At 37.6% G+C, this 24507-nt stretch overlaps 2 protein-coding genes across 2 annotated transcripts in view; one reads left to right on the top strand and one right to left on the bottom strand.

Moving 5' to 3' along the window:
• The window catches only part of SPRY3 (sprouty RTK signaling antagonist 3), a 166035-nt gene that overhangs the window by 57579 nt on the left and 83949 nt on the right, over positions 1-24507 (bottom strand). The window lies entirely within an intron of this gene.
• The window catches only part of CMC4 (C-X9-C motif containing 4), a 540756-nt gene continuing 539347 nt past the window's right edge, over positions 23099-24507 (top strand). The window contains exon 1 of the mRNA XM_050775529.1: positions 23099-23108. The gene's annotated coding sequence lies outside the window, so the exon portion shown is untranslated. The remainder of the gene's footprint in view (positions 23109-24507) is intronic.

Genomic DNA, 24507 nt, shown 5'->3' with positions numbered 1-24507 from the left:
CAGGTCTTTTGCACATTTTTTAACCCTTTTCCTTTTTAGTAAAAGAAAAGTGCAGCTCACTACCAGCACTCATTTAATTTTACATAAACACACTCTTTGAGGCTGGAGCAAATCTGACTGATTTTCAATGTAAAAATAAAACATAAAAACTGTTCTTGGAGTTTTTTTCTAAACAGAACTAACATCAGACTCATCTAACTCATCAGAATCGTCTATTTTGGAAAACTCGGATTCTTCAAATGAATCCTCAGCCAAAAACTGTACAAGAACAATGATAATGTGACATCTAGGAAGGCTACATTTTCTAAGATTTGACATTTTTTATCAATTGAGATTTACTATATTTTGTAAATGGAAATACCATTACTAAAAACAGAATGCTATAAATAGAATGATGTGTTTTGTTTTCAAAGTCAATGTACTGGAGCAATGCAAAAATAATACTTATCTTACTTTCATTTCCTTGGTTAATACTTGCAAGCACTGTTGGCAAGTGTTCCTAAGGCCAATGGGAAAAGGGCTAATAAGATTGTTAGGTTTTTTCATATAGAGTTGTTAGAGCTCTTTATATATTCTGATTATTAATCTCTTGTCAGGTGGGTAGTTTGCAAATATTTTCTCCCATTCTGTGGGTTGTCTCTTCATTTTGTTGATTGTTTCCTTTGCTGTGCAGAAGCTTGTTAACTTGATGTGATCCCATTTGTCCAATTTTGCTTTGGTTTCCTGTGCTTGTGGGATACGACTTAAGAAATCTTTGTCCAGTCCAATTTCCTAGAAAGATTCCTCAATGTTTTCTTGTAGTAGTTTCATAGTTTGAGATATTAGATTTAAGTCTTTAATCAATTTGGATTTTATTTTTGTACAAGACAAGAGATAGAGATTTAGTTTCATTCTGCATATAGATATCCAGTTTTCCCAGCATCATTTATTGAAGAGTTTGTCTTTTCCCTAATGTATGTTCTTGGCATCTTTGTCAAAAATGAGCTCACTATAGATGTATGGATTTGTTTCTGACTTTTCTATTTTGTTCCTTTGGTTTATGTATCTGCTTTTATGCCAGTATCATGCTGTTTTCTTTACTATAGCTCTGTAGTATAATTTGAAATCAGGTAACGTGATCCTCCAGTTTTGTTCTTTTGGCTCAGGATAGCTTTGGCTATTCTGGGTCTTTTGTGGTTCCACATAAATTTTAGAAATGTTTTTTTCTGTTTCTGTGAAGAATGTCATTGGTATTTTGATAGGGATTGCTATGAATCTGTAGATTGCTTTGGGTAGTATGGACATTTTTACAATATTGATTCTTCCAATCCATGGACATAGAATATCTTTTCTTTTTTTGTATGTCCTCTGCAATTTCTTTCATCAATATTTTATAGTTTTCATTGTAGAGATCTTTCACTTCCTTGGCTAAATCTCAGGTATTTGAATTTATTTGTAGCTATTGTAAATGGGATTATTCTCTTGATTTCTTTTTCAGATGGTTCACTGTTGGCATATAGTAATGCTACTGATTTTTGTATCTTGATTTTGTATCCTGCAATGTTACTGAATTTGTTTGATCAGTTCCAATAGGTTTCTGGTGGAGTCTTTAGGTTTTTCCAAATATAAGATCATATCATCTGCAAGCAAGGATAATTTAACTTCTTCCTTTCCAATTAGGAGGCCCTTTATTTCTTTCTCTTGTCTGATTGCTCTAGCTAGGACTTCTAATGCTATGTTAGTAACAGTGGTGTAAATAGGTATCCTCGTCATGTTCTGATCCCCATTCAGCATGATACTAGCTGTGGGTCTGTCATATATGTCTTTTATTATGTTGAGGTATGTTCCATCTATATACCCAGTTTTTAAAGGGATTTTATAATGAAGCAATGTCAAATTTTATCAAACGCTTTTTCAGCATCTATTGAAATGATCATATGATTTTTGTCCTCCATTCTGTTGATATGATGTATCGTATTGACCAATCTGTGTATGTTGAACCATCCTCGCATCCCTGGAATAAATCCCACTTGGTCATGATGAATGATCTTCTCAATGTGTTGTGCAACTCGGTTTGCTAATATTTTGTTGAGGATTTTTGCATCTATGTTCATCAGGGATGTTGGCCTGTAGTTTTCTTTTCTTGATGTGTCTCTGGCTTTGGTATCAGAGCAATATAGCCTCATAGAATGAGTCTGGAATTATTCCCTCCTCCTTTGTTTCTTGGAATAGTTTAAGTAGGATTGGTATTAGTTCTTCTTTAAATGTTTTTTAGATTTCAACAGTGAAGCCATTGGGTCTCAGGCATTTCTGTGTTGCTGGAAGACTTTGATCCTGTTACTTGCTACTGGTCTGTTCGGGTTAAAATTTCTTCATGGTTCAATCTTAGTAGGTTGTATGTGTCCAGGAATTTATCTATTTATTCTAGATTTTCCAATTTATTGGCACATAGTTGCCCATAGTAGCCACTATTGATCCTTTGAATTTTTTGTGGTATTGGTTGTGATATTTCCTTTTTCATCTGATTTTACTTATTTTCATCTTCTATCTTTTTTTCTTAGTGAGTCTGTCTAAAGTTTTGTGAATTTTGTTTATCTTTTTAAAAACCCGACTTTTTCTTTTTTTTGTATTTTCTATTATTTTCTTCATTTAAATTTCATTTATTTTTGTTCTGATCTTTATTTTCTCTACTAACTTTTGGTTTGTTTTGCTCTTGCTTTTCTAGTTCTGTAAGAGGCATCATACAGTTATTTATTTGAAGATTTTATTCTTTTTTAACATAGGTGCTTATAGCTATAAACTTCACTCTTAGTGCTTTTGCTGTATCTCATAGGTTTTCATATGTTGTGTTCCCATTATCATTTGTTTCAAGAAATTTTTCAATTTTTTTCTTAATTTCTTCATTGACCCACTGTTCATTCAGGAGCATATCGTTTAATTTCCATGTATTTGTATAGTTTCCAGAATTCCTTTTGTTATTGATTTCTAGTTTTATTCCATTGTGGTCAGAAAAGATGCTTGATATTGTTTCAAGTTTTTGAATATTTTAAGCCTTTTCTTGTTACACCAAAATATAATCTATCTTAGAGAATGATCCACGTGCTCAGGAAAAGAATGTGTATTCTGCAGCTGTTGAATCAAACGTTCTGTAAATATCTATTAGATTCATTTAGTTTATAGTACAGACTAAGTCTGAATTTCTTTGTTGATTTTTTGTTGGATATCTGTCCAATGCTAAAAGTGGGGTGTTGAAGTCTCCAGCTATTATTGTATTTGGGTCTCTCTCTTTAGCTCGAATAATATTTGCTTTATATATCTGGGTTTTCCAGTGTTGATTGTGTATATATTTAAAATTGTTATATCTTCTTGCAGAATTGACCCTATTTTCATTATGTAGTGTCTTTCTTTGTCTCTTCTTATAGCTGTTGTCTTGAAATCTAGTTTGTCTGTATATGTATAGCTACTTCTGTTAATTTTTTGGTTTCCATTGGCATAGAATATCCTTTTCCATTCCTTTACTTTTAACCTATGTGTGAGTTTAAAGGTGAAGTGTTTCAGTGGGTGCAGCCCACAGAGGGCATGTCGAAGCAGGGCAGAGCGTTGCCTCACCTGGGAAGCACAAGGGGTCAGGGGATTTCCCTTTCATAGCCAAGGGAAGCCATGACAGACCATACCTGGAAAAATGAAACACTTCCGCCCAACTACTGTGCTTTACCCACAGTCTTAGCAACTGGCAGACCAGGAGATTCTCTCCCATACCTGGCTTGGCAGGTTCCATGCCCATGGAGCCTTGCTCACTGCTAGTGCAGCAGTCTGAGATCAACCTGCGAGGCAGCAGCCTGGCGGGGGGAGGGGCATCTGCCATTGCTGAGGCTTGAGTAGGTAAACAAAGTGACTAGTAAGTTCGAACTGGGCAGAGCCCACTGTAGCTCAGCAAGGCCTACTGCCTATGTAGACTCCACCTCTATGGGCAGGGCATAGCTGAACAAAAGGCAGCAGAAACTTCTGCAGACTTAAACGTCCCTGTCTGACAACTCTGAAGAGAGCAGTGGTTCTCCCAGTATGGCATTTCAGCTCTGAAACAGACAGACCGCCTCCTCAAGTGGGTCCCTGATGCCCGGGTAGCCTAACTGGGAGACATCTCCCAGCAGGGGCCGACAGACACTTCATACAGGTGGGTTCCCCTCTGGGACAAAGCTTCCAGAGGAAGGATCAGGCAGCAATATTTGCTGTTCTGCAGCCTCCACTGGTGATACCCAGGCAAACAGTGTCTGGAGTGAACCCCCAGCAAACTCCAACAGACTGGAAGCTGAGGGACCTGACTGTTAAGAGGAAAACTAACAAACAGAAAGGAATAACATCAGCATGAATGAAAAGGACATCCACACCAAAACCCCATCTGTAGGTCATCAACCTCAAAGACCAAAGGTAGATAAAACTATAAAGATGTGGAGAAATCAGAGCAGAAAAGCTGTAAATTCTAAAAACCAGAGAGACTCTTCTCCTCCAAAGGATTGCAGCTCCTTGCCAGCAACAGAACAAAGCTGCATGAAGAATGACTTTGACGAGTTGACAGAGGTATCAGAAGGTTGGTAATAACAAACTTCTCTGAGCTAAAGGAGCATGTTCTAACCCATTGCAAGGAAACTAAAAGCCTTGAAAAAAGGTTAGATGAATGGCTAACTAGAATAAACAGTGTAGAGAAGACCTTAAATGACCTGATGGAACTGAAAACCATGGCACGAGAACTTCGTGATGCATGCACAAGCTTCAACAGCTGATTCAATCAAGTGGAAGAAAGGATATCAGTGATTGAAGATAAAATTAATGAAATTAAGTGAGAAGACAAGATTAGAGAAAAAAGAATAAAAAGAAATGAACAAAGCCTCCAAGAAATATGGAACTATGTGAAAAGACCAAATCTATATTTGATTGGGGTACCTGAAAATGACGGGGAGAATGGAATCAAGTTGGAAAACACTCTGCAGGATATTATCCAGGAGAACTTCCCCAACCTACTAAGGCAGGGCAACATGCAAATTCAGGAAATAGAGAGAACACTACAAAGATACTCCTCAAGAAGCGCAACCCCAAGACATAATTGTCAGATTCACCAAGGTTGAAAAGAAGGAAAAAATGTTAAGGGCAGCCAGAGAGAAAGGTCGGGTTACCCAAAAAGGGAAGCCCATCAGACTAACAGTGGATCTCTTGGCAGAAACCCTACAAGTCAGAAGAGAGTGGGGGCCAGTATTCAACATTCTTAAAGAAAATAATCTTCAAGCCGGAATTTCTTATCCAGCCAAACTAAGCTTCATAAGTGAAGGAGAAATAAACTCCTTTACAGACAAGCAAATGCCACGAGATTTGTCACCACCAGGCCTGCCTTACAAGAGCTCCTGAAGGAAGCACTAAAAATGGAAAAGAGCAACCGGTACCAGTCACTGCAAAAACATGCCAAATTGTAACGACCATTGATGCTATGAAGAAACTGCACCAACTAATGGGCAAAATAACCAGCTAACATCATAATAATGACAGGATCAAATTCACATATAACAATATGAACCTTAAATGTAAATGGGCTAAATGATCCAATTAAACAACACAGACTGGCAAATTGGATAAAGAGTCAAGACCCATCAGTGTGCTGTATTCAGAAGACCCATCTCACATGCAGAAACACACATAGGCTCAAAATAAAGGGATGGAGGAAGATCTACCAAGAAAATGGAAAACAAAAAATAGCAGGGGTTGCAATCCTAGTCTCTCATAAAACAGACTTTAAACCAACAAAGATCAAAAGAGACAAAGAAGGCCATTACATAATGGTAGAGGGATCAATTCAACAAGAAGAGCTAACTATCCTAAATATATATGCACCCAATACAGGAGCACCCAGATTCATAAAGCAAGTCCTTAGAGACCTACAAAGAGACTTAGACTCCCACACAATAATAATGGGAGACTTTAACACCCTACTGTCAATATTAGACAGATAAACAAAAAAGAATGTTAACAAGGATATCCAGGACTTGAACTCAGCTCTGCACCAAGCAGACCTAATAGACATCTACAAAACTCTCCACCCCAAATCAACAGAATATACATTCTTCTCAGCACGACATCGCAGTTATTCTAAAGTTGACCATGTAATTGGTAGTAAAACACTCCTCAGCAATTGTAAAATAACAGAAATCACAACAAACTGTCTCTCAGACCACAGTGCAATCAAATTATAACTCAGGATTAAGAAACTCACTCAAAACCACACAACTACGTGGAAACTGAACAACCTGCTCCTGAATGGCTATTGGGTAAATAATGAAAGGAAGGCAGAAATAAAGATGTTCTTTGAAACTAATCAGAACAAAGACACAACATACCAGAATCTCTGGGACACATTTAAAGCAGTGTGTAGAGGGAAATTTATAGCACTAAATGCCCACAAGAGAAAGCAGGAAAGATCTAAAATCAACATCCTAACATCACAATTAAAAGAACTAAAGAAGCAAGAGCAAACAAATTCAAAAGCTAGTAGAAGGCAAGAAATAACTAAGATTAGAGCAGAACTGAAGGAGATAGAGATACAAAAATCCCTTCAAAAATCAATGAATCCAGGAGCTGGGGTTTTGAAAAGATCGACAAAATTGATAGACCGCTGGCAAGACTAATAAAGAAGAAAAGAAAGAAGAATCAAATAGACGCAATAAAAAATGATAAAGGGGATATCACCACCAATTCCACAGAAATACAAACTACCATCAGAGAATACTATAAACACCTCTACACAAATAATCTATTAAATCTAGAAGAAATGGATAAATTACTGGACACATAAACCCTCCCAAGACTAAACCAGGAAGACGTTGAATCTCTGAATAGACCACTAGCAGTTGCTGAAATTGAGGCAATAATTAATAGCCTACCAACCAAAAATGTCCAGGACCAGATGGATTCACAGCTGAATTCTACCAGAGGTACAAAGAGGAGCTGGTACCATTCCTTCTGAAGCTATTCCAATCAGTAGAAACAGAGGGAATCCTCCCTAACTCATTTTATGAGGCCAGCATCATCCTGATACCAAAGCCTGGCAGAGATACAACAAAAAAAGAGAATTTTAGATCAATATCGCTGATGAACATTGATGCAAAAATCCTCAATAAAATACTGGCAAACCGAAATCAGCAGCACATCAAAAAGCTTATGCACCTGTAATCCCAGCACTTTGGGAGGCTGAGACGGGCGGATCACGAGGTCAGGAGATCGAGAGACGATCCCGGCTAACACGGTGAAACCCCGTCTCTACTAAAAAATACAAAAAAATAGCTGGGCGAGGTGGCGGGCGCCTGTAGTCCCAGCTACTCGGGAGGCTGAGGCAGGAGAATGGCGTAAAACCGGGAGGCGGAGCTTGCAGTGAGCTGAGATCCGGCCACTGCACTCCAGCCTGGGTGACAGAGCAAGACTCCGTCTCAAAAAAAAAAAAAAAAAAAAAAAAAAAAAAAAAAAAAAAAAGCTTATGCACCACAATCAAGTCGGCTTCATACCTGGGATGCAAGGCTGGTTCAACATATGCAAATCAATAAATGTAATCCATCACATAAACGGAACCAATGACAAAAAACACACGATTATCTCAATAGATGCAGAAAAGGCCTTTGACAAAATTCAACAGCCCTTCATGCTAAAAACTCTCAATAAACTAGGTATTGATGGAACGTATCTCAAAATAATAAGAGCTATTTATGACAAACCCACAGCAAATATCATACTGAATGGGTAAAAATTGGAAGCATTCCCTTTGAATACTGGCACAAGAAAAGGATGCCCTCTCTCACCATTCCTATTCAACATAGTGTTGGAAGTTTTGGCCAGAGCAATAAGGCAAGAGAAAGAAATCAAGGGTATTCAGTTAGGAAAAGAAGAAGTCAAATTGTCCCTCTTTGCAGATGACATGATTGTATATTTAGAAAACCCCATCGTCTTAGCCCAAAATCTCCTTAAGCTGATAAGCAACTTCAGCAAAGTCTCAGGATACAAAATCAAAGTGCAAAAATCACAAGCATTCTTATACACCAATAACAGACAAACAGAGAGTCAAATCATGAGTGAACTCCCATTCACAATTGCTACAAAGAGAATAAAATACCTAGGAATCCAACTTACAAGGGATGTGAAGGACCTCTTCAAGGAGAACTACAAACCCCTGCTCAATGAAATAAAAGAGGACACAAACAAATGGAAGAACATTCCATGCTCATGGATTGGAAGAATCAATATCGTGAAAATGGCCATACTGCCCAAGGTAGTTTATAGATTCGATGTCATCCCCATCAAGCTATCAATGACTTTCTTCACATAATTGGAAAAAACTGCTTTAAGGTTCATATGGAACCAAAAAAGAGCCCGCATCTCCAAGACAATCCTAAGTCAAAAGAACAAAGCTTGAGGCATCATGCTACCTGACTTCAAACTATACTACAAGGCTACAGTAACCAAAACAGCATGGTACTGGTACCAAAACAGAGATATAGACCAATGGAACAGAACAGAGGCCTCAGAAATAACACCACACATCTACAACCATCTGATCTTTGACAAACCTGACAAAAACAAGAAATGGGGAAAGGATTCCCTATTTAACAAATGGTGCTGGGAAAACTGGCTAGCCATACGTAGAAAGCTGAAACTGGAACCCTTCCTTACACCTTATACAAAAATTAATTCAAGATGGATTAAAGACTTAAATGTTAGACCTAAATCCATAAAAACCCTGCAAGAAAACCTAGGCAATACCATTCAGGATATAGGCATGGGCAAGGACTTCATGACCAAAACATCAAAAGCAATGGCAACAAAAGCCAAAACAGACAAATGGGATATAATTAAACTAAAGAGCTTCTGCACAGCAAAATAAACTACCATCAGAGTGAACAGGCAACCTACAGAATGGGAGAATATTTTTGCAATCTACCCATCTGAAAAAGGGCTAAGATCCAGAATCTACAAGGAACTTAAACAAATTCACAAGAAAAAAACAAACAACCCCATCAAAAAGTGGGCAAAGGATATGAACAGACATTTCTCAAAAGAAGACATTTATGCAGCCAACAGACACATGAAAAAATGCTCATCATCACTGGTCATCAGAGAAATGCAAATCAAAACCACAACGAGATACCATCTCACGCCAGTTAGAATGGCGACCAGTAAAAAGTCAGGAAACAACAGATGCTGGAGAGGATGTGGAGAAATAGGAATGCTTTTACACTGTTGGTGTGAGTGTAAATTATTTCAGCCATTGTGGAAGACAGTGTGACGATTCCTCAAGGATCTAGAACTAGAAATACCATTTGAACCAGTCATCCCATTACTGGGTATATACCCAAAGGATTATAAATCATACTAGTATAAGGACACATGCACACGTATGTTTATTGCGGCACTATTCACAATAGCAAATACTTGGAACTAACCCAAAATCCATCAATGATAGACTCAATTAAGAGAATGTGGCACATATACACTGTTGAATACTATGCAGCCATAAAAAAGATGAGTTCATGTCCTTTGCAGGGACATGGATGAAGCTGGAAACCATCATTCTCAGCAAACTATCACAAGGACAGAAAACCAAACACTGCATGTTCTCACTCATAGGTGGGAATTGAACAATGAAAACACTTGGACACAGGGTGGGGAACACCACATCTGTTGGGAGGTAGGGGGCTGGGGGAGGGATAGCATTAGGAGAAATACCTAATGTAAATGACGAGTTGATGGGTGCAGCAAACCAACATGGCACATGTATACCTGTGTAACAAACCTGCACGTTGTGCACATGTACCCTACAACTTTATATATATATAAATATATATATAGATGTGTGTGTGTGTGTGTGTGTGTGTGTGTGTATATACACGCACACACACACACGGTGAAGTGTTTCTCTTGTAGGCAATAAATCAAAGGATATTACTTTTTTATCCATTCAGTCACTCTATGTCTTTTAATTGGAGAGTTTAGTCCATTTATTTTCAATGTTATTTTTGATAAGTAAGGACTTACTCCTGTCATTTTGTTATTTGTTTTCTGGTTGTTTTGCAATATTCTCATCCTTCTTTCTTTCCTTCGTGTGTTCATGTGAAGGTTAATTTTCTCAGTTAATATGATTTAATTTCTTGCTTTAATTAATTAATTTATTTATTTTTGAGATAGAGTCTCATTCTGTCACCCAGGCTGGAGTGCAGTGGCATGATCTTGGCTCACTGCGACCTCCACCTCCTGGGTTCAAGTGATTCTCCTGCCTCAGCCTCCTGAGTAACTGGAACCACAGGCATGTGCCACCACACCCAGCTAAGTTTTCTATTTTTAGTAGAGATGGGGTTTCACCCTGTGGCCAGGCTGGTCTTGAATCCCTGACCTCAGGTGATCTGCCCGTTTCAACCTCCCAAAGTGCTGAGATTATAGGCGTGAGCCACCGTGCCTGGCCATGCTTTTATTTTTAGTGTATTTGTTATATGTCTTTTGATTTCAGGTTACCATGAGACTTGTAAATACTAGCTTATATCCCATTAATTTAAGCTGATAACAACTAAACACTGATTGTATAAATGAACCTACAAGCAAAGAGAAAACTAATAAAAACTCTATACCTTAACTTTATTCCCCTGCTTTTTAATTTTTTGTTCCTATTTATATCTTGTTGTACTGTCTATGACCTGAAGAGTTGTTGCAGTTATTGTTTTTGATTGGTCCATCATTTAGTCTTTCTACTTAGGACAAGGGTAGTTTACACACCACAGTTACAGTGTTATAATATTCCGTGTTTTTCTGTGTACCTACTATTACTAGTGAGTTTTGTACCTTCAGGTGATTACCTATTGCTCATTAACATCCTTCTCTTTCTGATTGAATTACCCTGTTTAGCATAGGTCTGGTGTTGATGAAGTTCCTTAGTTTCTGTTTGTCTTGGAAGGTCTTTATTTCTCCTTCATGTTTGAAGGATATTTTTTTCCAGATACACTATTCTAGGATAAAGGTTTTTTTCCTTCAGCTCTTTAAATATATCATGCCACTCTCTCCTAACCTGTAAACTTTCCACTGAAAATTCTGCTGCCAGGTGTATTGGAGCTCCATAGTATGTTATTTGCTTGTTTTCTCTTGCTACTTTTAGGATCCTTTCTTTATCCTTGACCTCTTTGGGAGTTTGATTATTAAATGCATTGAGGTAGTCTTCTTTGGGTTAAATCTGCTGGGTGTTTTATAACTTTCTTGTACTTGGATATTGATATCTTTCTCTAGGTTTGGGAGGTTCTCTGTTACTATCCCTTTCAATGAACTTTCTACCCTCCCCTACCCCTGTACCTCCTCTTTAAGATCAATAACTCTTACATTTGCCTTTTTCAGGCTATTTTATAGATCCTGTTTTTATTCTTTTTTAAATTTTGTTTCCTCTGACTGTGCATTTTCAAATAGCCTGTCTTCAAGCTCACTACTAATTCTTTCTTCTGCCTGATTAATTCTGTTATGGAAAGACTCTGGTGCATTCTTCAGTATGCCTATTGCATTTTTCAGCTCCAGAATTTTCTCTTGATTCTTTTAAATTATTTCAATATCTGTGTTAAGTTTATCTGATATAATTCTGAATTCCTTCTCTGTGTTATCTCAAATTTCTTTGAGAGTCCTCAAAACAGCAATTTTGAATATCCGTCTGAAAAGTCAGATATCTCTGTTTCTCCAGGATTGGTCCCTGGTGCCTTATTTAGCTCATTTGGTGAGGTCATGTTTTCCTGGATTGTCTTGATACTTGTAGATGTTTGTCTGTGTCTGGGCATTGAAGAATTGGGTATTTATTGTAGTCTTCACAATCTGAGCTTCTTTGTACCCAACCTTTTTAGGAAGGCTTTCCAGATATTTGTAAGACTTGGGTGTTGTGATCTAAGCTGTATCCACTTTAGGGGGCAGCAGGAACACTGTGGTTCTTGCGGACTTTTAGATGTACTGCCTTGATGGTCTTGGACAAGATCCGGAAGAATTCTCTAGATTACTAGGCAGAGACTCCTGTTCTCCTCCCTTACTTTCTCAAATAGAGTCTCTCTCTCTCTCTCTTTTTCTCTCTCTCTGTTCTGAACCACCTGAAGCTGGGGGTGGCATGACACAAGCACCCCTGTAGCATGGGGTCTTGACCAAGGCCTTCTGTAACTACTACCTGGCTACTGCCTATCTTTGCTCAAGAACATGGGTCTCTACAATCAGTAGGTGGCAAAGCCAGACAGGCCTGTGTCCTTTCCTTCAAGGTGGGGTGAGATCCCCCATGCCCCAGGCAGCTCCGGAGATGCTGTCTGGCAGCCAGGGACTGGATTAAAAAACCTTGGAAGTCTACCTGGTGTTCTATTGTACTGCGACTGAGCTGTACACAGTCAACTAGACATAGTCCTTCCCACTCTTCCCTCCCATTTCCAAATTCAAACGAGCCCCACCCTGTGGCCAACACGATCACAGGTCCCTGAGGAGTAGTGTCAGACTACTGTCAATGTTCACTTAGAGCCCAAGGGCTCTTCTGTCAGCTTGTGGTAAATGCTCCCTGGCCTGGGACTTACCCTTCAGGAGCAATGGGGCTCCCTTCTGACCCAGGGCAGGTCCAGAAATGCCATCAAAGAGCCAAGTCCTGGAACTGGGGACCCCAAGACCCCACATGGTGCTCCACCCCTTGTGGCTGAGCTGGTACCTCAGGAGCAAGGGAAACTCCCCTTTACTTTTCCCTCTGCTCTTCTCAAGCAGAAGGAGTTGCCCCATAGCCACCACAGCTGGGAATGTCTTGAATCTCACCTGAAGCCAAATCCCTCGGTGTAGTACCTGGGTATCACTGCTGATTATTCAGGGCTCTTTAATTAGCAGGTGATGAATGCTGCCAGGACTGGGTCCTTCCCTTGAAGGCAGTGACCTTCCTTCTCGCCCAGGGTATGTCTAGTATTGTCGTCTGGGAGCTAGGCTCTGAAAAAGGGTCTCATTTCTCTGACCAATGTCCTGTCCTGCTGTGGCTGAGCTGATATCCAAGATGCAAGACAAAGTCCTCCCCACTATTTCCTATCCTTTCCTTAGGTGGAAGGAAGAGGTCTCTTTTGGAGCTGTCAACTGTGCAGCCAGGGGTTAGGGGTTAGGGGAGGGGTGATACCAGCACTCCCTCAGCTGCCCAAGCTGGTGTCTCAATAGGTCACATGCTCCCCAGTACATTGTCTCTGGGCCCAGTTCAGCACTAGGACTCGCCAAGGGGTTGCTGTCCTTGTGGCCTTGACTGCCTTTCAAGTTTATTTAGAGCCCCAGAGCACTATAGCCCGTGGTAGCAAGGCTTGCAGAACTCAAGTTTAGACCATTAGGGTTGGTGATTACCCTCTGGCAAGGGCTGGTTTAAATGCTCTCGCCATGGGCAGGAATCAGCTGAATTTGATTTGGTTTGTTTTCTGCTATAACAGGACAGCACAAAACTCAATGCTTCACAGTTACTGGGCTCTCCCTCCCCCAATGCACAGAAATGCTCTCTGCACCATGCTGCAGCTATTAATAGCTGCCAGGGCACGTTGGGGGGTGGTAGCATCAGTGATTCAAGACTTTTTTCTACCTCTTCAGCTAAACCAGGTACTGTAAGTGCTCACCTGATTTTTGGTTCTTATGAAGGTGCTTTTTCTGTGTAGATAGTTTTTAAATTGGTGTCCTTGTGGGGTGGATGATTGGTGGAGACTTTTATTTCACCATCTTGCTCCTAGAAATCCTCATTGCTTATTTTATAACCTACCTATCATGTTTCATTTTTACATCTGTCAATATTTTCCTATGTGGTTTCCAGATTTCGTGTTTGGCTTCAGAAAGCCTTTCCTATCTCAATTTATTTTTAAAATGATCTTATATTTTACATTTAAATATTTAATACATCTGAGTTTGTTGGTTTCTATTTGGTATCTTTATAAAAATTCTAAATAAATAGCCAATTATTCAAACACTCCTTTATCCATTGATTTGAAATGTCATATTTATTAATATTATTATATCTGTGGTGTGTCTTTATTTTGTATTCGAAATGCCCAGTTAATTGTTCAAACACCCTTTTGTCTCATTGATTTTATATGCCATATTTATTGCATATTAAATTCCCACAGGCATATAGGTATGTTTCTAGAAACTATTTTATTTGATTAATTTGTTTATATCTGTGTCAGGCTCATATGTTTTCTATTATTGTAGTTTTATAATTTTTAAAGTTTTATTTTATTTATAATTAACATAAAAATTATACATAGTTATGGGGCACAGTGATATCCAGGAGGGTGGTATTTTTCCGAACACAATCTTTTTTTGCCAAGGTTTTTCTTGGATATTCTTACACATTTATACTCCCAAATGAATTTTTATCAAATTGTATTTAAAAACTTTTTAGATCATAAGACTTTCAGCTGTGGCAGAGTGAAGCCTTCAGCAAATCCTCTCCCGACAAAACAAGTATTAACTGGACATTACAGAACTCTGGAAATTGAAAAAAGGAAAACAAAAAATAGAGAAGCAATTATTTATGAAAATCTGCTATACATTCCAGTAAAAACAGTGGGAGTCTGCAGCTTTCTTCCTGAGGTCACTCCCATTCAGCTCAATCAGCATGGTAGTTTTATTAGGGTATTTTGGCTGAGAAAACCAACATTTCACTTTTTTTTTTTTTTTTTTTTTTTTTTGCTGGGTAAATCTGAGAAGGCCCAGCAAAAAAAATAAAAGTTGATGATATCTTTTTTTTTTTTTTTTTTTTTTTTTTTTTTGCTGCCACACCTTGCTATTTTTTTTTTTTTTTTTTTTTTGCATTTTAGTAGAAACAGGGTTTCACCATGTTGCCCAGGCTGGTCTTGAACTTCTGAGCTCAGGCAATCCACCAGCCTCGGCCTCCCAAAGTGCTGGGATTATAGGTGTGAGCCACCGTGCCTGGCTGATGATATCTTAAAAATTTCCATTGAAAGAGAGTGGAAGACTTATGGACTAGAGTTATTTGAACATATATTTTGTCGAATCATTTGCTGACCACTGAGCTGTGCAATCGCAGGGACAATTCATAGAAAAACAGGATAAAAAATAAAGGTATGATTTTTAAAAAATGAACAGAGACATCAGTGGGTGCACAGCATAGGGAAGACAGATTCTGCAGATTAAGTCCAGGCAAATTATTAAAATACGAAAACAAAAACAAAACAAAAAAGTAAAAAGAAAACATAACATTGAGGGAAAGAGCCAGAATTGAGTTGATGAAATGTATTACCTAAAAAAGCTAGGTTTCAAGAAAAATTAAGAGATGTGTGGGAAAACAGCAAAATGCAGCCCATAATCAGGAGTTAAAGCAGTTAACAGAATCTATGAGTGGGCCCAAATATTGGATTTAGCAGACAATGACTTCAAAGAAGCTATTACAAGTATGTTCAAAGAATTGAAGGAAGCAATCTTTAAAGAACTGGATGAAACTAAATGACAATGATCCAACAGATAGAAAATATCAATAAAGAAATCAAACGTAAAGAACAAAATAAAAACTATAGGGTTGAAGAGTATGATTCCCAAAAGAGAAACTGCAGTAAATGAGTTCCACAACATCTTTGGGATGGCAAAGGAAAGAATCAGTGAACCTAAAGACAGAGTAATAGAAATTATCTAATATGAAGAATGGAGAGAAAAAGATTAAAGCAGGGGCAAGAAAGATTGCGGAATAGAAGGCTACACTGTTCATCCCCCCTGCTGGAACACCAAATTTTAACAATTTTCTTCACATACAAAAACACCATCACAAGAACCAAAAAATCAGGTGAGCAATCACGGTACCTGGTTTTAACTTCATATTATGGAAAGAGGCATTGAGGAGGGCAAGAGAGACAGTCTTGAATCACTGATGCCACCCCTTCTCCATCCCCTGGCAGTGGCCATGTGTCACAGTGAATCTTTGCACTTTGGGGAGGGCAAGCACAGCGACTGGGGGAATTTACATTGAACTCAGTGCTGCCCTGTCACAATGGAGAATAAAGACATGCTGGGCTCAGCCAGCTCCCATGCGTGGAGGGAACACTTGGACTAGCCTTAGCTAGAGCAGTATCGTGCATCCCAGCAATTGGAACTTGGGTTTCTTGTCAAGCTTTGTCACCACTGGCTGAAGTGCATTAGGGTCCTAGGTAAACTTGAAAGGCAGTCTAGGACATAAAGACTGTATCTCCTAGGTGAGTCCTAGTGCTGAACTGGGCTCACAGCCAGTGGACTTAGGGGGCACACAATCTAGTGAGATACCAGCTGGGGCAGTTTGGGGAGTTCTTGCATTACTTCTCATCCAATCACAGGCAGTGCAGCTCACAGCTCAAAAAGAGACTCCTTCCTTCCATTTGAAGACAAGAGAGGGAAGAGTAAAGAGGACTTTGTCTTGCAACTTAGATACTAGCTCAGCTACATCAAGATAAGACACCAGGCAGAGTTGTGAGGCACCCATTCCAGGCCCTACCTCCCAGACAACATTTCTAGACACACCCTGAGCCAAAAGGAAATCTGCCATCTTTAAGGGAAGGACCCAGTCCTGGCAGGATTTATCACCTGCTAACTAAAAAGCCCTTGGGCTCCGAACAACCACCAGTGATACCCAGGAAGTATGCCATGGACCTTTGCTCTGAGATATGCTGGGCTCTGAGATATGCTGGCTGCAGGGGCAATTCATAGAAAAACAGGATAAAAAATAAAGGTATGATTTTTAAAAAAATGAACAGAGACATCAGTGGGTGCACAGCATGGGGAGCACATTCCCAGCTGTGGTGGCTACAGTGAAAGACTGCTTCTGTTTGAGAAAAGCAGAGGAAAAAGTAACAGGAACTTTGTCTTGCACCCCAGGTACTAGCTCAGCCACAGTCAGGGTAGAGCAACAATCACACTGTTGGAGTCCCTGAGTACTGGCCTAGGCTCTTAGACAGCATTTCTGGACCTGCTCTGGGCCAGAGAGGAGTTCACTGCCATGAAAGATGAGTCCCAGGAATGTCAGCATTCACCATAAGCTGATGGACGAGTCCTTGGGCTTTATGCAAACATTGGTGGTGGGCTGGCAGAATGCCCAGTGGACGGGTGGTGGTGGTGGCCACAGGGAGAGGCTCCTCTCCTTGGGAAAAGTGGGGGGAAGAGCAGGGAGTACTTTGTATTGTGGTTTGAGTGCCAACTTAGCCACAGTACAATAGAACATCAGGTAAATTGCTACGTTTTTCGACTCCAATCTCTGGCTCCCAAACAGCATCTCTAGACATGCCTTGGGCCTGAAAAAACTTGCCATCCTGAAGGGAAGGGCCTTGGGTAAGGCCCAGTGCTATTCTGGCTTCAGGTCTGACCCAGCACAGTTCCTCTGGTGGTGGCCACAGGGATGCTTCCATCACCACACTCCCAGTTCCAGGTGGCTCAACACAGAGAGAAAGAGATGCCATATGTTTGGGAGAAAGTAAGAAAAAAGAGTAAGAGTCTCTGCCTGGTAGTACAGATAATTCTTCCAGATCTTATCGAAGACCACCACAGTGGTACCTCTATGATCTGCGAAAATGACAGCATTATTGGGCTTGGGGTCCAAATCCCTTTGAATACCTGGAAAATCTTCCTAAGAAGGACAGACAGAAGCAAGCCCATATTTTGAAGACTACAATAAATACCTAACACTTCAATGCCCAGACACTGAAGAACATCTACAAGCATCAACACCATCCAGGAAAGGAAAACATAATCTCATCAAATGAAGTAAATAAGGCATCAGGGATCAATCCTGGAGAAACAGAGATATCTGGCTTTCAGACAGGGAATTCCAAATAGTTGTTTTGAGGAAACTCAAAGAAATTCAAGAAAACACAAAGAAGAACCTCAGAATTCTATCAGATAAATTTAACACAAAGATTTAAAAACTTAAAAAGAATCAAGCAAAAATTCTAGAGTTAAAAATGCAATTGACATGCTGAAGAATGCATCAGAATCTCTTCATAGCAGAATTGATCAAGCAGAAGAAAGAATGAGTGAGCTTGAAGACAGGCTAAGTCAGAGGAGACAAAATAAAAAAGAATTAAAAAAATGAAGTATGCCTACAGATGTGGAAAAGAGTCTCAAAAAGGCAAATCTAAGAGTTACTGGCCTTAAAGAGAAGGTGGGGAAAGAGATATGAGTAGAAAGTTTTTTTCAAAGACATAATATGACAGAATGTCCCAAACATAGAGAGAGATAACATTCAAGTACAAGAAGCTTATACAACACTAAGCAGATATAACCCAAAGACTATCTTAAGGCATTTAACAATCAAACTCTCAAAGGTCAAGGATAAAGAAAGTATCCTAAAGGCAGCAAGAGAAAAGAAATAACATATGATAGAGCTTCAATATGTCTGGCAGCAGACTTTTCAGTGGAATCCTTACAGGCAAGGAGGGAGTGGCATGATGTAAGTGTTGAAACAATAAACCTTTTACCCTAGAATAGTATATCCAGTGAAAATATCCTTACAGCATGAAGGAGAAATAAAGACATTCCCTGACAAACAAAAGCTGAGAGATTTAATCAACTCCAGACCTGTCCTACAAAAAAATGCTAAAGGGAGTACTTCAATCTGAAAGGACATTAATGGGCATTAATGAGAAATTATTTAAAGGTACAAAACTCACTGGTAATAGTATGCACACAGAAAAATACAGAATAGTACAACACTGTAAGAGGTGTGTAAGCTTCTCTTAACTTACATAAAAAGATTAAATAATGAGAGGTTGATAGGTGCAGCAGACCACCATGGCACATGTATACCTATGTATCAAACCTGCACGTTCTGCACATGTATCCCAGAACTTAAAGTAAAATTAAAAAAGAAAGATTAAATGATGAACCAAAATGAATCAAAAATAATAACCAAAACAACTTTTCAAGACATAGACAGTACAGTAAGACATAAAGGGAAACAACAAAAAATTAAAAAGCAAGGGGATGAAGTTAAAGTGTACAGTTTGTATTAGTTTTCTTTCTGCATGTATGTTTGTTTATGCAATCAGTGTTAAATTGTCAGCAGTTTAAAATCATGGGATATAAGATAGTATCTGCAGGCCTCATGGTAACCTCAAATTGAAAAATATATAACAGACACAAAAAATAAAAAACAAGAAATTAAATTATACCACCAGAAAAAATCACCTTTTCAAGACAGGAAGGAATGAAAGAAGGAAGAGATCACAAAACAACCAGAAAACAAATAACAAAATGGCAGGTGTAAGTCTCTACTTATTAATAAGGACATTGAATGTAAATAGACTAAACTCTCCAATTAAAAAACAGAATGGCTGCATAAATTAAAAAACAAGACCCAATGACCTGTTGCCTACAATTAACACACTTCACCTATAAAGATACATATAGACTGGAAACAAAGAAATGGAAAATGATATTCCATGCCAATGAAACCAAAAAGAGCAGAAGTAGCTATACATACATCAGACAAAGTAGACCTCATGACAAAAATTGTAAGAAGAGAGAAAGGTCATCATATAATGATTATGGGGCCAATTCAGCAAGAGAACATGATTGTAAATACGTATGTACCTGATATTGGGGCACCCAGATATACGAAGCAAATATTATTAGAGCTAAAGAGAGACAGACCCCAATACGATAATAGCTGAAGGCTTCAACACCCCACTTTAAGCATTGGACAGATCTCCCAGACAGAAAATCAACAAAGAAACATGGACTAATTATGCTCTATAGAACAAATGAACCTAATGGATATTTACAAAACATTTCATCCAACAACTGCAGAATGCACATTTTTCTCCTCAAAACATAAATCATTCACAAGGATAGATCATATGTTAGGTAACAAAACAAATCTTAAAACATGCAAAAAATTGAAATCATATCAAGCATCACAATGGAATAAAACTATAAATAAATAACAAAAGAAATTTTGGAAACTATATAAACATACAGAAATTAAACAATATGCTCCTGAATGATCAGTTGGTCAATGATGAAAGTAAGAAGAAAATTCAAAAAGTTTTTGAAACAAATGATAATGGAAACACAACATACCAAAACCTATGGGATACAGCAAAAGCACTACTAGAGAAAAATTTATAGCTATAAGTCCCCACATCAAAAAAGAAGAAAAACTTCCAAAAAAAAAAAAAAAACCCTAAAGATGCATCTTAAAGAGCTAGAAAGCCAAGAACAAACTGAACCCAAAATTAGTAAAAGAAAAGAAATAATAAAGATAAGAACAGAAATAAATTAATTTGAAATGAACAAAACAATACAAAAGGTCAATGAAACAAAAGTTGATTTTAAAAAAGATAAAATTCACAAACTTTTAGCCAGACTAAATAAGAAAAAAAGAGAGAAGGCCCAAATAAATAAAATCAGAGATAAAACAGAAGACATTGCAACTGATACCACAGAAATTCAAAGGATCACTAGCAGCTACTATGAGCAACTATATGCCAATAAATTGGAAAATTTAGAATAAATGGAGAAATTCCTGGATATATACAACCTACCAAGATTGAATCATGAAGAAATCCAAAACCTGAACAGAACAATAACAAGTAACTAGAAGAATCTGTAATAAAAAGTCTCTCAGTAAAGAAAAGCCTGGGACCCATGCGCTTCACTGCTGAATTCTACCAAACATTCAAAGAACTAATACCAATCCTACTCAAACTATTTAGAAAAATAGATAAAGAGGGAATACTTCTAAACTCATTTTATGATGCCAGTGTTACTCTGATATCAAAACTAGACAAATATGCACCAATAAAAGAAAACTACAGGCCAGCATTCCCTGATGAATATTGATGCAAATTCTTCAACAAAATATTAGCAAACCCAGTTGCACAACACATTGAGAAGATCATTCATCATGACCAAGTGGGATTTATCCCAGGAATGCAAGAATGGCTCACCATATGCAAGTCAATCAATGTGCTATAGCAACAGAATGAAGGACAAAAACCATATGATCATTAAAATAAATGCTTAATAAAGATTTGATAAAGTTCAACATCGTTTCATGATAAAGAAAAACCCTAAAAAAACCTAGGTATATAGATGGAACATACTTCAACATAATAAAAACCATATATGACAGACCCACAGCTAGTATCATAGTGAATGGGGAAAAGTTGAAAGCTTTTCCTCTAAGATCAGAACATGACAAGGATGCTTATTTTTGCCACTGTTATTCAACATGGTATTGGAAGTCCTAGCTAGAGCAATCAGACAAGAGAAAGAAATAAAGGACCTCCAAATTGGAAAGGAAGAAGTTAAATTATCCCTGTTTGTAGATGATATGATCTTATATTTGGAAAAACCTAAAGACTCCACAAGAAACCTATTGGAACTGATAAAACAAATTCAGGAATGTTGCAGGATACAAAATCAACATACAAAACTCAATGGCATTACTATATTCCAACAGCAAACAATCTGAAAAAAATCAAAAAGTAATCCCATTTATAATAGCCACACAAAAATTTAAATACCTAGAAATTAACTTAACCAAAGAAGTTAAAGATCTCTACAATGAAAGTTGTAAAACACTGATGAAGGAAATTGAAGAGTACACACACAAAAAATGGAAAGATATTCTATGTTTATGGATTGGAAGAATCAATGTTGTCAAAATGTTCATACTACCCAAAGCAATCTACAGATTCAATGCAATCCGTATCAAAATACCAATGATATTCTTCACAGAAATCAAAAAAAGCAATTCTAAAATTTATATAGAACCATAAAAGACCCAAAGTAGCCTAAACTATTCTGAGCAAAAAGAAGAAAACTGGAGAAATTATGTTACCTGACTTCAAATTATACTACAGAGCTATGGTAACCAAAACAGCATGGTACTGGCATAAGAATATACACATAGGCCAATGGAATAGAATAGAGAATCCAGAAACAAATCCACATACCTACAGTGAACTCACTTTCTGTAAAGGTGCCAAGAACATACATTGGGGAAAAGGAAGTCTCTTCAATAAATGCTGAGGGGAATAGTGGATATACATAAGCAGAAGAATGAACCTAGAACCCATCTCTCACTTTATACAAAACCAAATCCAAATGGAATAAATACTTAAATCTAAGACTAAACTTATGAAACTACTACAAGAAAACATTGGGAGAATTCTCCAGGACATTGGTCTAGGCAAAAATTTCTCGAGAATTACCTTGCAAGCACAGGCAACCAACGCAAAAATGGAAAAATGGGATCACATCAAGTTAAAGAGCTTCTGCACAGCAAAGAATACAATCAACAAAGTGAAGAGACTACCCACAGAATGGAAGAAAATATTTGCAAACTACTCATCTGACAAGGAATTGATAATCAGAATAAATAAGGAGCTCAAACAACTCTATAGAAGAAAATATAAAAATGTGATTTAAAAATGGGCAAAAGATTTGGAGACATTTCTCAAAAGAAGGCATACAAATGCAAACAGGAATATGAAAAAGGGCTCAGCATCATTGATCATTGGATAAATGCAAATCTAAACTACATTCTCCTCTCGCCCCACTTAAAATGGCTTTTATTCCGAAGACAGACAATAACAAATGCTGGTGAGGGTGTGGAGAAAAGGGAACCTTTATACGTTGTTGGTGGGAATGTAAATTAGTACAACAACTATGGAGAACAGTTTGGAGGTTCCTCCAAAATCTAAAAATAGAGCTACCATACAATCCAGCAATCCCATTGCTGGGTATATGCCCAAAAGACAAGAAATCAGTATATCAAAAAGACATCTGCACCCTCATGTTTTTTGCAGCACTGTTCACAATAGCCAAGATTTGGAAGCAACCTAAGTGTCCCTCAACCAATAAATGGATAAAGAAAATGTACATATACACAATGAGGTACTATTCAGTCATAAAAAAAATGAGATCCTGTCATTTGCAACAACATGGATGGAACTAGCAGTCATCAGTCATTGAACTAATGGAGATAGAGTAAAGAAGAATGGATACCAGAGCCTCAAATTGTAGTGGTTAATAGGGAGGTGGTGAGGATGGTTAATGGGTACCAAAAAAATAGAATGAATAACTTCTAGTATTTGATAGCATAACGGTGGGGGAACTAGAGTCAATAATAACTTAATTGTACATTTTAAAATAACTAAAAGAGTATAATTAGATTGTAACACAAAGGATAAATGCTTGATGGGGTGAATACTGATTTTCCATGATGTGATTATTACGCATTGGTTACCTGTACCAAAATATCTCATGTACCCCATAAATATATATCTGCTATGTACAAAAATTAAAAATAAAAAATATGAAAAAAGATTGAAACAAAAATAACTTCTCAAATTTGATGAGAAGCATTAATCTACACATCAAAGAAGCTCAGCAAATGCCATATAAGATAAATACAAACAGCCACACCTAGACACATCCTAGTCAAGATGCTAAATAACAAAGGCAAAGAAAATAATTTTGGAAGCAGCAGGAGATAACTCATCATGTATAAGGGAATGACTGTTAATGGCTTGTATTTCATCAGAATCAATGGAGGCCAGAGGCAGTGGGATTATATATTCAAAGTGCTGAAAGAAAAAAAAAAATCTGTTGAGCAAGAATACTATATTATGCAGAATTATCTTTCAAAAGTTAAGGCAAAATAAATACAGTGTCACATAAACAAAGACTGAGAAAATTCATTGCTAAGAGATCAGCCCTATAAGAAGTTTGAAAGGAACTCTTCAAGCTGAAGGAAACACATACCAGATGACTACTCAAAGTAGAGTCTGATAAATTAAGAGCCATATTGTAATCCCTGGAGCAGCCATTAACAAAATAGCTCAAGAATAGAATTAAAAACTCAACAGAAGAATTAAAATTGTATATTATAAAATATTCAACTAAAAAGGAGCTAGTAGAAGAGGAACAAAAAAGATATGAGACATGTAGAAAATATTAGCAAAGATCACATGTAAATCTAATCATATCTATATTAAATTAAATGTGAATAAATGATATACTCTAATCAAAAGGGGGATATTATCAAACTAGGTGAAAAAGCAAACTCCAACTATATGCTGTCTACTGGAGACATATTTTAGATTAAAGATACAAGGAGTTTGAAAGTAAAAGGATGGAAAAATACATACCATGCATATTATAAACATAAGGGGTTGAAATGGCTATATTGATATGAGTACATAGACTTTAAGGCAAGAAATAGTATTAGAAATAAACGAACCAGTTTATAATCATAAATATGTAACAATTATAAATGCATTCCCAGCTAACAACAGAGCCCCAATAAACATAAAGCAAAATCTGAAAGAATTGAAAAAAGAAGCAGAGATTTCAAAAATCTTAATAATTGCTAGGACAAATAGATATTAGTAAAAATATAAAGAAAACTTGAACAACACCAGTGTAAACTGACATTTTAGAACATTTTACACAATAACAACATAACACACATTTTATTCAAGCAAACATGAAACATTCTACGGTATAGAC

This window comes from Macaca thibetana, chromosome X (assembly GCF_024542745.1).
Source record: "Macaca thibetana thibetana isolate TM-01 chromosome X, ASM2454274v1, whole genome shotgun sequence".
In the NCBI taxonomy this organism is placed as follows: Eukaryota; Metazoa; Chordata; class Mammalia; order Primates; family Cercopithecidae; genus Macaca; species Macaca thibetana.
This window is presented reverse-complemented; position numbering and strand designations above follow the sequence as displayed.